Consider the following 12,397-nt stretch of genomic DNA (forward strand, 5'->3'; position numbering starts at 1 on the left):
TAGTTCCTCCGGGCGCCCGTCAGGGCGGGGTGGGCGGGGCCTCGAGCTGTCCAAAGGCCAAGAAAACAAGGGCGTGGGTTAGAGGTTCCCGCTTTTTCGTCTGTTGCACCAGAGCCTGACCCTGAGGCCCTTGCCGGCTCTGTGATCCCAGCCTGCGTTTTGTAATTTTAGAGAAGAGCTCTTAAGAGAAAGAGAGGAAGCAAACTTGGGCCTGTTGCCCTTCGGTTGACTTTGAGGAAATGAGAACAGCAACGGTCGCGGAGCAGGCAGGGTGCCTAACATACATGCATTTTATTTAACCTTCAGGACATTCCCTGGAGGCTCAGAGGAGACATTATTCCAGCTCACATATGGCAGACCACTGGGCCTCATTATGTGCCAGGCGCTAGGACACAGCAGTGAACAGGTTGTCTGGTGGCCTCAGCCACAGCAGGGAAGGTTTGAAGCCTATGCTCTCTCTCCAGTACCGCAGCCACCAGCCACCTGTGGCTATGGAGCCCCTGAAAGGTGGCCAGTGCCAACTGAGATGTGCTGCAGACTCATACCCCCAAAAAAATAAATAAATAAAATAATAATAATATATACACACACACACATATATACACACACACACATATATATACATATGTATATACACATATATCCATATATACATATGTATATACACATATATACATATATATCTATATATACATATATAGGTACATATATACACATATATCTATATCTATATCTATATCTATATCTATATCTATATCTATATCTACACATACGTATCTATATATACATATATAGGCACCTGGCTGGCTCAATTGGAAGAACATACGACTCTTGATCTTGGGGTTGTGAGTTCAAGCCCCATTGTTGGGTATAGAGATTACTAAAAAATAAACTTTAAAAAAGGTAAACAATTTCATTAATGCTTTTATGTTGACTATATGTTAGTGATCATATTTTGGATAAAGTGAGTTAAATAAAATATATTGCTAACATTAAGTTCACCTGTTTCTTTTTACTATTTAAAATGTGGCTACTAAAACATCAAAAATTGCATAAAATGGCTCACTGTGTGAGATTGGGGTTTATGACAAATACATATTTTGTCTTCATCCACTGTTTCTATAAATTGGGTGTCTCTTGTTATTCATAATGAGCCCCTTTCAACCACACCTGGGTTTATGTGAATGCAGTAACTTTTGGAAACCCCCTAAGGATTGAGGCTGGTTGTCAGGGGAACCAACAATGTGATTAGAGCGTTGGGATTCCAGCTCACTACCTGTAAGCAGAAAGAGTTAGGGGTCCCCAGGAAAAGACAGACATAACTTTCTTGACATAAGTCATTTTAGGGGTGCCTGGCTGGCTCAGTCAGTACAGCATGTGACTCTTGATCTCAGGGTCATGAGTTCAAGCCCCACGCTGGGCATGAAGCCTACTTTTAAAAAGGGGTGGGGGCACCTGGGTGTCTCGGTCAGGTAAGTGTCTGACTCTTGATTTTGGCTCAGGTCATGATCTCTGGGTTCGTGAGATCAAGCCCCAAGTCGGGCTCTGTGCTGCGTCAGGCTCTGTGCTGACAGCACTGAGCCTGCTTGGGATCCTCTCTCTCTCTCTCTCTCTCTCTCTCTCTCTCTCTCTCTTAAAATAAATAAACTTTTAAAAAAAAAAGGCATTTTCAGTTCCCCACCATCCCATTGAAGAATGCTAGAACAGCCACACCCAGGCCAGGAGATAAGCTAATCACATCAGGACAATAATCAGTGGTGAAATCCTCAGTGTTGATTCCAAAGTGAACAGTAACCTGACACACATTCTTGAGCTATCTCTGCAGGATCTAAACCCCCCTGAGCACTCAAATAGAGGGCCAGTTGGAGCCAGAGACCTGATGCTGACTTTTGCCAGCCCTCTGGACTTTGACCTGGACTCAGTCACCTTCAGATGACTTTTGCCCCCAAGTCCCTGCTGTATTCCCCCTTGTGCCAGCCCCTTCATGCATATGTATGCACTCTTACCTTAAAACTTCCCCGATGCTGTTTCTGGAGACACTGCTTTGGGAAATATCCTTAGTGTTCTCCTTTTACTTGTTGCACGGAAATCCCTTCCTTTTCCTATTCTTTGGCTTGGTTGTGAATTTTGGCTCAAAACCCATCAAGAGGAGAGCCCAGGTTGGGTAACAAATTTGGCAACTCTGGTGGGAACTCTCACCTAACCCCTTCGAGTTCCTTCTGTGGGGAAGGGCATAAGAGAATCCCTCTTGATGCCTGATTTGTTGAGGTACCTCATCTCGCTGAATGAGCTCAGTGGCTGTGCCAAACATTTTTTTAACGTTTACTCATTTTTGAGAGACAGGGCGTGAGTGGGGAAGGGACAGAGAGAGAAGGAGACACAGAATCTGAAGCTGCCTCCAGGCTCTGAGCTGTCAGCACAGAGCCCAACGCAGGGTTTGAACCCATGAAGTATGAGATCATGACCTGAATCGAAGTTGGACGCTTAACCAACTGAGCCACCCAGGCGCCCCCCAAACATTTTAATCAGAGAGTCCCTTCAGAGAGGTCAATGGCAATTATCTCACAAATCAGATTAGGGTTCTGCCGCTATCTCAAGGGGAGAAAAGGAGGGCTGGAGGTCTGAGCAGCAAGCTGGTCTGGTCTGGTCTGGTCTGACTGGGGAGCCAGGACTTGTAAGACGTCCTTGTCTCCCCAAGTTCTGGAGGCTGAGAAGGGATGCCTGATGATTGAAGGCCTCTGTGAGATAGATCTCAGGTTCTGGAGATTGTCTGGAAATTGTCTGGGTAGAGAGGCGCCAGTTTGGTATACCTCAACGAGCTGGGTGTCCACTTTTAAATGATCAACTGAAAGAGCTTACTTACCAACTCTCTGCAGGACATTTTCAGTGGGCTCAGAAGAGCTGAATTTGTGTGGACACTAATCCTTATTGCAGATCTTTTGGTAGTTGGAGAACGTTTGTAAAAGAGCTCCATTTGATTGGTTATAAGGCAAGTGCTCATCAAAATTCAGCATTCGAGGGACGCCCAGGTGGCTCAATTGGTTAAGCACCCAGCTCTTGATTTCAGCTCAGGTCATGCTCTCATAGTTCATGAGTTCAAGCCTTGCATCAGGCTCCGCACTAACAGTATGGAAACTACTTGGGATCCTCTCTCTCTCCCTCTCTCTCTGCCCCTCCCCAGTTCATGCTCTGTCTCTCTGTCTCTCAAAAATAAATAAACATTTAAAAAAATGATTTTATTTTTTTAAGTAGTCTCTACACCCAATGTGGGGCTCAAACTCACAACCCTGAGATCAAGAGTCACTCTACTGATCAAACCAGCCAGGTGCCTCTGTAAGTACACTCTTAAAAAGTTTCCAAAAATTTTGGTTACTTCAAACTTTGAAGTTTTTCTGGGTCAAATAATAAATTGGGTTCGATTCAATGGATATCGAAATCTTTTCCAAATAAGATCCTGGTATAACAATTCACAATTGCTTACCACTTAGTTTCCACTAGACATTACGGTTTCTGAGAATTAAAAATATAATTAAGAATACTGAAAATAATAAGGGAAACAACTCTGTATGCAAGGAAAGATACATGTTTTTGGCAAGAAAGGTATAAGGAATGGGGATACTTTTTTTAATTCTAATTTTTTTAAAAATTTACATCCAAATTAGCATATAATGCAACAAGGGAATACATTTTTTTAAGAAAGTAATTTTGTCCTAAAATGAGACTGGTTGTTATTTTTTTCTAATACTTTAATGTTTTAATTTAATTTTTGAGAGAAAGAGAGAGAAAGCGTGAGCATAAGTTGGGGAGAGGCAGAGAAAGAGGAAGACACAGAATCTGAAGCAGGCTCCAGGCTCTGAGCTGTCAGCATAGAGCCTGACGAGGGGCTTGAACTCACGAGCCTTGAGATCTTGACCTGAGCACCTGACCCGAAGTCAGATGCTTAACCGACTGAGCCACCCAGGGGCCCCAATATATTTTGTTAAGATTTTATTTTTTTAAGTAATCTCTACACTCAGTGTGGGGCTCAAATTCACAACCCCAAGAATAAAACTTGCATGCCCCACCCACTGAGCCAGCCAGGCGCCCCCTGAATCTTATCAATATTAAGAGCTAAGTTTTGGGGCGCCTGGGTGGCGCAGTCGGTTAAGCGTCCGACTTCAGCCAGGTCACGATCTCACGGTCCGTGAGTTCGAGCCCCGCGTCAGGCTCTGGGCTGATGGCTCAGAGCCTGGAGCCTGTTTCCGTTCTGTGTCTCCCTCTCTCTCTGTCCCTCCCCCGTTCATGCTCTGTCTCTCTCTGTCCCAAAAATAAATAAAAGTTGAAAAAAAATTAAAAAAAAAAAAAAAAAAGAGCTAAGTTTTCCCAAAAAGTTAAAAACAGAACCACCCTACAACCCAGCAATTGCACTACTAGGTATTTACCCAAAGGATACAAGAATACTGACTCGAAGGGACACATGCACCCACCCCGATGTTTATTATGAACAATAGCCAAATTATGGCAAGAGCCCAAATGTCCATCAACTGATGAGTGGATAAAGATGTAGTATATACATACACATAATGGAATATTATTCAGCCATCAAAAAGAATGAGATGTTGCCATTTGCAATGATGTGGATGAAGCTAGAGTATATTATGCTAAGGAAAATAAGTCAGTCAGAGAAAGACAAATAGCATATGATTTCACCTGTATGTGGAATTTAAGAAACAAAACAGATGAACATAGGAGAAGGGATAAAAAAAAGAGAGAGAAGCAAACCATAAGAGATTTTTTTTTTTCAACGTTTTTTATTTATTTTTTGGGACAGAGAGAGACAGAGCATGAATGGGGGAGGGGCAGAGAGAGAGGGAGACACAGAATCGGAAGCAGGCTCCAGGCTCTGAGCCATCAGCCCAGAGCCCGACGCGGGGCTCGAACTCACGGACCGCGAGATCGTGACCTGGCTGAAGTCGGACGCTTAACCGACTGCGCCACCCAGGCGCCCCCATAAGAGATTTTTTTAAGTTTATTTATTTTGTGTGAGAGACAGCAGGAGTGAAGGAAATCAGAACGAGTGTTGCATCCACACGACTCCCGAAACAGAACGCTACGGGCACCAGTGACAGTCACAACAAGGTTTATTGCAATGAGAAGCAAGGCCGACCGATCAGGACCGACACTCTTGACCAGAGTGTGGCCTCGAACAGCCGGGGTACGGAGTTTTTATAGCCAACCACATCGTCTAATGATGACCTAGGAACAGAACAAAGAAATAGTTCCCAGATGGGGGTAGAAACAGTTTAGACCTGCCCTTGCCCCAATCCAATCAAACACTAATCCAGTTGATTTTCCTTGAACTTTTGTTCCCTTGATTGATAGGATAAGGCTGTTATCTCTTAACCTACAGCATTAAAACAAAGCTGTTATTTCTCAAGGCTACAGGTTAGCCCTAACACTACAATTTAACCCTTACAAGAGAGGGAGAGAAAGCATCCCAAGCAGGCTCTGTGCCGTCAGCTCAGAGCCTGACATGGGGCTTGAACCCACGAACTAGGAGGTCATGACCTGAGCCAAAATCAAGAGTCAGATGCCCAACCAACTGAGCCAGCCAGGTGCCCAAAGATTTTATTTTTTTTAAGTAATCTGTACACCCAGCATGGGCTTGAACTCCTAACCCTGAGATCAAGAGTTGCTTGCTCCCCAGACTGAGCCAACTAGGCGCCCCAAGGAGAACAGATTCTTTTCTTTTCTTTTTTTTTTTAATGTTTATTTATTTTTGAAAGAGAGAGAGAGAGAGAGAGAGAGAGAGAGAGACACAGAGTGTGAGTGGGGGAGGGGCAGAGAGAGGGGGAGACACAGAATCGGAAGCAGGTTCCAGGCTCTGAGCTGTGAGCACAGCTTGAACTCAAGAACTTCGAGATCAAGACCTGAGCCGAAGTCGGACGCTTAACCAACCAAGCCACCCAGGCACCCCTAGATTCTTACTGAACCTATGCAGATAACTGTAATTGCCATCAGAGTAAGAATACTCACTGAGAGTTTCCAAGTTTTAGAGGGATCCAGTAGGGAGAAAAAGAGAAATGTTTCAATTTGTTCACAAAGGAATATTTTACCAAATTTCTGTAAGTCACAGATATGTTAAGAGAAAAAGTTTCCTTAAATCTGGAAGAGCAAACATTGAAGAACCAGCAATGTGTCACACGAGAGTGATTAAAAATTATAATCATTTTCCTTAATTTATTTAGTTCCACGTTATTCTTGTTCTGTTTGAATGCAGTTTTTCCATTAGTTCTGAAAATTCTTACTCAGTTTTAGTTTTAGGATCTGAAGGGTATCAGAAACCTGTATTCATCAAAAGTCCTGTCCATGAATCTCCTTGAAGATGAAAAACATTCGTAAGAGCATCAGAAGAATAATTGTAAATGACAGAAGACTCAAAACTGGCCCTGGGTAGGGGTGCCTGGCTGGCTCAGTTGGTGGAGTGTGCGACTCTTGATCTCAGGGTTGTGGGTTCGAGCCCCATGTTGGGTATAGAGAGTGTTTAAAAATGGAATCTTTTTTTCTTTAATAAAATCCTTAAAAAAAAAAAAAAGGTCATGCTTAACAATCTGATGACAGCACATTATGACATACCTGACAAGGAAATTTGGTTATTTCTGGGACACACAACATTTCAATAACTAGATTACAAGTGATGACATTATACCATGGCATAGTAAAACGTTAGGAATTTCATATAATTTCTATGACAACTATAGCATTTACCCATACAATATAACCGGAGGGGGTTTATCATCACTTATTTGACAATCCTTCCCATGGGATTGAAGATGCCAAATAAATAAGTTTATTTTTGATCCGTCAAAAAACTTCCCTTAGAGGAGCCTGGGTGGCTCCGTCGGTTAAGCAACTGACTTCAGCTCAGGTCATGATCTTGAAGTTCTTGAATTCAAGCCCGGCGTGGGGCTCTGTGCTGACAGCTCAGGGCCCGGAGCCTGCTTCGGATTCTGTGTGTCCCTCTCTCTCTGTATTCATCCTGTCCTGCTCCTGCTCTGTCTCTCCCTCAAAACAAACAAACAACAACAACAAACACCGAAGGAAAAAAAAAAACACACACGCACAAAATTTTTTAAACCCAAAAAGAATGAAATCTTAAAAAAAAAAAAATGACTTGTTTTCCAAGTAGTTTTAATTTGGCTATTTTTGATGGAAATGAGGGTGATTTTGCAGAGAAAAATGTTTCAGTTACACATACTTATGGCTGTTAAATTCTAGTTCTGATCGTCTTTGAGTGTTTGCTGGTTGGCCTATGAAACTGGGCTGGATCCTGAATTCTTATCTCGAATATCTAGCTATAATTCACCAAACTAAAGTTTTCAAGTTTCTCCCATTCTTGGACTTGACGAAACCTGTCTTTTCCCCTAAAGCCCTGCAAACCGGAACTAGGTACCTGGAGGCAAACTTCAGAGAAACTTCCACAGTGGCCCGTGTTTATGCCATGTTTGTGCCTGTTGCTGTCTGAGTCATTCAGAATGATCACGGGAGACCTCGGGAGAGACGCTATACAGAAGAGTGTGTACCGTGTTAAAAACTCACAGAATAAACTCTGACTCTGCCTCTAGCCAAGGCTGTGTGAACTAGGACTTTGCCTGGGGAAGGTTGGCAGGTGGATTTTACTGCCTCTGGGGGATTTAAACACCTTCTGTTTTTTTACAGATACTTTCACTGGAAGGATGGAGGTTTTCCTTGTGGAACTGAAGGGGCAGATGGGGTAATCAAAGGGTTGCCTGGGGGGAGGATTCCTAGCTTTGGTCTTGCCTGAACAATACAAAGTGATAATGGACCAGCATTTGTTTTAAAATAACTCTGGGTGTGGCCCGTGCTCTAGGGACAAAATAGAAGCTACAGGCTGCTGGCAGGGCACAATCTTCTAGAATGGTCTTAAGTAAAAGGCACCTTTGGGAAATGCTCTGGGGAGATTGAGAGCCTAGACGTCCCTTGGGGGGGATCGTTCAAAGCTACAACCAGACTTTAAGTGGGGAAGACCTTACCTGGTGCTGAAACTGAATAAGCAATAAAGCTTATAATTCACCTAGGGGACTGTCATGTCTGCCCTCAACAAATACACAAATATGAGCCTGCCTTTATCAAATGAAATAAACTCCATTCCTATGAAACAAGTGACTGGGTTTGCTTGAAGACCTGGAAATCAGGGTCATCTCAGGATCAGCTCAGCCCTATCTCAACAGGACCCGACTTGATGCTATTAACCACTCACCCTTTTAGAAAGCTACAGAAGGGGGCACCTGGGTGGCTGAGTCAGTAAAGCGTCTGACTTCAGCTCAGGTCATGATCTCACGGTTCTTGAGTTCGAGACCCGTGTTGGGCTCTGTGCTGACAGCTCGGAGCCTGGAGCCTGCTTTGGATTCTGTGTCTCCCTCTCTCTCTGCCCCTTCTCTGCTCATGCTGTCTGTCTGTCTGTCTCTCTCTCTCAAAAAGAAATAAGGGGCGCCTGGGTGGCTCAGTCAGTTAAGTGGCCGACTTCGGCTCAGGTCATGATTTCACGGTCCGTGAGTTCGAGCCCAGCTCAGAGCCTGGAGGCTGTTTCAGATTCTGTGTCTCCCTCTCTCTGACCCTCCCCTGTTCATGCTCTGTCTCTCTCTGTCTCAAAAATAAATAAACATTAAAAAAAATTTTTTTAATTAAAAAAAAGAAATAAACATTTGAGAAAACTAAAAAAAAAAAAAAAGAATGAAGAATGCAATATTTCAAGTGTAGGGAGGGCGGATTTTATAAACAGAAAGAGTAAAGAGCTCCTAGAAAAAAGAAAGACAGATATGGCTTTCTTGATGTGAGAAAAGTCATTTTAGGCCCCAGAGGCATTTTGTTAAAGAATGTAAGAACAAACAGCCACTCTCAGGCTTGGAGATAGCTTAATCATATCAAGACAATAATCAGCAATAAAACTCCCAGTGCTGATTCCAAAGACTGACCTGATGCACACTGAATTGTCTCAAAGTGCCCTTTCAGCACTCAGATATGGACCAGAGAATTGAAGACCCTTCCCCTATCCAGCCCAATCCCATGCTGTATTGCCCACGGCACAAGCCCCTTCATGAATATGTATGTACCCTTACCTTAAAACTTCCCTAATTTTGCTGTTGGGGAGACACTGCTTTGGGTCATGTCCCCAGTGTTCTCCTTACTTGTTGCCCATAAACCCCTTCATTCTCCTGTTCTTTGGCTTAGTTGTGTCTTTTAGCTTGACACCCACTAAGAAGCAATCATACTCCCTTGGGTAACATTCTCACTCAACCTCCTGGGAGGAGAGAGGACTGAAGATTGACTTGATCATAAATGGCCAGTGGTTTAATCAATCGTGCCTATGCAATGAAGCCTCCATAAAAATCCCTGAAGGACGAGGGTAGCAAAGCTTTCCGGCTTGGTGAACACATAGAGATATAGGGAGGGTGGTGGGCCCAGAGAGATGGTGAGAGTTCCTTGCCCCATCCCACATACCTGGCCCTACACATCTCTTCTATCTGGCTGTTTCAAAACTGCAATCTTTTTTTTTTTTTTTTTAAAGATTGACTATTTTGCTTTAAAAAAAAATTTTTTTTTTAGTGCTTATTTATTTTCGAAAGAGAGACAGAGCATGAGCAGGGGAGGGGCAGAGAGAGAGGGAAACACAGAATCTGAAGCAGGCTCCAGGCTCTGAGCTGTCAGCACAGCGGACTTGAACTCACAAACCTCGAGATCATGACCTGAGCTGAAGTCGGGCACTTAACCAACTGAGCCACCCAGGCACCCCCAAAACTGCAATCTTTTATAATAAACCAATAATCTAGGAGGTGGAGTGTTTTCCCAAAATCCGTGAGCCATTCTTGCAAGTTAACCGAACACAGGATAGGGTTGTGGAAATCTCCAATTTATAACTGGTCAGTCAGCAGCTTAGGAGACAATTTGCATGGGTGATTGGTGTTTAAATGGGGGTGTGTGCGGGGGACAGTCTGGTAACAACACTGAGCCCCTAACCTGTGGACTCTGATGCTATCTCCAGGTAGATCGTGTAGGATTGAGTCACATTTGTAGGATATGCTTTTGGTGTCTACCGAGAATTGGAGAATTGCTTTGTGTGGCTTGGTGATCAGAAGTGGAGTATCATGTAGAATAAAAAGGAAAACAACAGTTTTTCTGTGCAGTTGGATCTGTGGCTCACATTATATTTCTACTACACAGCACTGCTTTATAAGCATGGTCGAATCTTGCCACAAATACTTGAAGAGGCAAATCAGTACCCGCAGACCGACCAGCTTATCAGTTCCCAGTGAAGTTGATCCAAGGGAACGTTCCAGCTCTGAGTGAAGCAGCAGCCTCATGTCTAGATTCGGGACTCTGCACTGTGCGGCCACTCCCAGACGTGGCCTCTGGGTGTGGCCAGGCCTTTGGGATGGGGCACATACCAGGGCCTGTGACCCACTGCCTGGTAGAGTGGCTGTTTCCTCCTTCTAGCTCCCTGGCCTCCCTAAGGGGACCAAGGGCAGGAAATGAGTTCCATTTCCTTTCTCTTTTTTGGCAGAATCTTGCCCAAGTCAGGTGGAAGCCTGGAGGTTCTCCCTCCTCAACATCCGTCTTGTCTATTTCTGTGAGCTGTGGCCTAGGTCCTGGTCACGTGACTGACCTGCTCCAGGAGGCTTGGAATCCACCCCCAGCCCTCTGGTCTGGCGCTCCAGCCAACACCCCGGCTTTCTCTCTGAAAGGGTTTCAAGCCGTGAGGCTCTCATCGACAAGACTCCCCCAGTTCGACTGACAGTATTATAGGTGAGGGGTGCAGGGCAGGGCTGGGGCCCAATTACAGACCTTTCTTTTCTACATTACCTACTTCTATTTTGGATGGCTTTTTCTAGGTGGACAGGAATTGAGTCGTAATCAAAAACAGGTAGTAGTTGGGGCGCCTGGGTGGCTCAGGTGGGTAAGCATCTGACTTCGGCTCAAGTCATGATCTCACAGTTCATGAGTTTGAGCCCAGCGTGCTAAAAGCTCAGAGCCTGGAGCCTGCTTCAGGTTGTGTGTGTGTGTGTGTGTGTGTGTGTGTGTGTGTGTGTGTCTGCCCCTCCCCTGCTTGTGCTCTCTCTCTCAAAACCAAATAAACATTTAAAAAAACTTTTAAGTATATATAAAAAAGATTTGCACTATATGAATTTACTGTGAGTCAATTTAAAAAACACAAACACTTAAAATTATCTTTAGAAAGCATACACAGAATCCATCAATGACATTGAAGCCATGAAGTCCAATCCTCCTTTTACAACCTGGGAAAATGAGCTTTTACAACCCGACCCCCTCCGCTGCCCGCCCCCCCCCCCCCCCCCGCCCCACCAACAGCAGCCACCCTGCGCCTTGCTGGCCCCAGCCACCTGGCCTGGAAAGTCTCCACTACTGGGAATCTCGTCCCCCTCCAAGGCCCCACTCAAATGGCATCTGCTACCAGGCTTCTGTCTCAGCACTGCCGGCATTTGGGGACAGTTAATGCTTTGGGTCAGGGGTCATCCCGTACACTGTAGGGTGTTTAAGAGCATGCGGGCCTCTGCCCACTGACGCAGATAACACCCCACCCCCCACCCCTTTCCTGGATGTCACAACCAAAAATGACTTCAGACATTGCCACATATCCCCCGGGGAGAGAAATCACCCTCAGCTCAGAAGCACCGCATCACAGAAGACACTGGCGCTTCCTGGGCACCGTGAACCGTGTTGCAGCTCTGATTTCTGTCCCACGGCTCGGGGAGCAAGGGACCAGACTTCTAGCGAGGTCATATTCAAACCCCTCTCCCTACGCTTACTTGTGTGACCTGAACTGGCTTTTCCTAAGCCTCCAGTTCCTCATCTATAAAAAGGAAATGACAGAGGTGCCTGGGTGGCTCAGTCGGTTAAGCATCTGACTCTTGATTTAAGCTCAGGTCATGATCTCGTGGTTCGTGAGTTCGAGCCCTGCGTCTGGTTCTGCTCTGGAGGTGCAGAGGCCGCTTGGGATTCTCTGTCTCCCTTTCTCTCTCTCTGTCCTTCCCCTGCTCTTTCTCTCAAAATAAATAAACTTAAAAAAAAAAAAAAAAAAAGGAAATGACAGCCCCTACCCCAGAGGGCTGAGCACCTGACATACACAATGCCCAGCCCACAGCAAGGGATGGATAGAGGTTGGCCCTCAATATTAATAAACACCCCGAGGTGTTATCAGTGTTACAAGAAGAGTGTGTCCAGGGTGTGGTGGGGGCCACCAGGAGTTCTCTCTGATGCAGATCTCCAGAGATGAAGCATGCCCCAGGCGGCCAGCGCCGGGCTCACGTGTAAGGCTTTACAGAACACACAAATGACACAGGGATCATACGTGACTGGGTTTGGGAAACACAAGCCACCC

The sequence above is a fragment of the Neofelis nebulosa genome, chromosome 2, assembly GCF_028018385.1.
Source record: "Neofelis nebulosa isolate mNeoNeb1 chromosome 2, mNeoNeb1.pri, whole genome shotgun sequence".
NCBI lineage: Eukaryota > Metazoa > Chordata > Mammalia > Carnivora > Felidae > Neofelis > Neofelis nebulosa.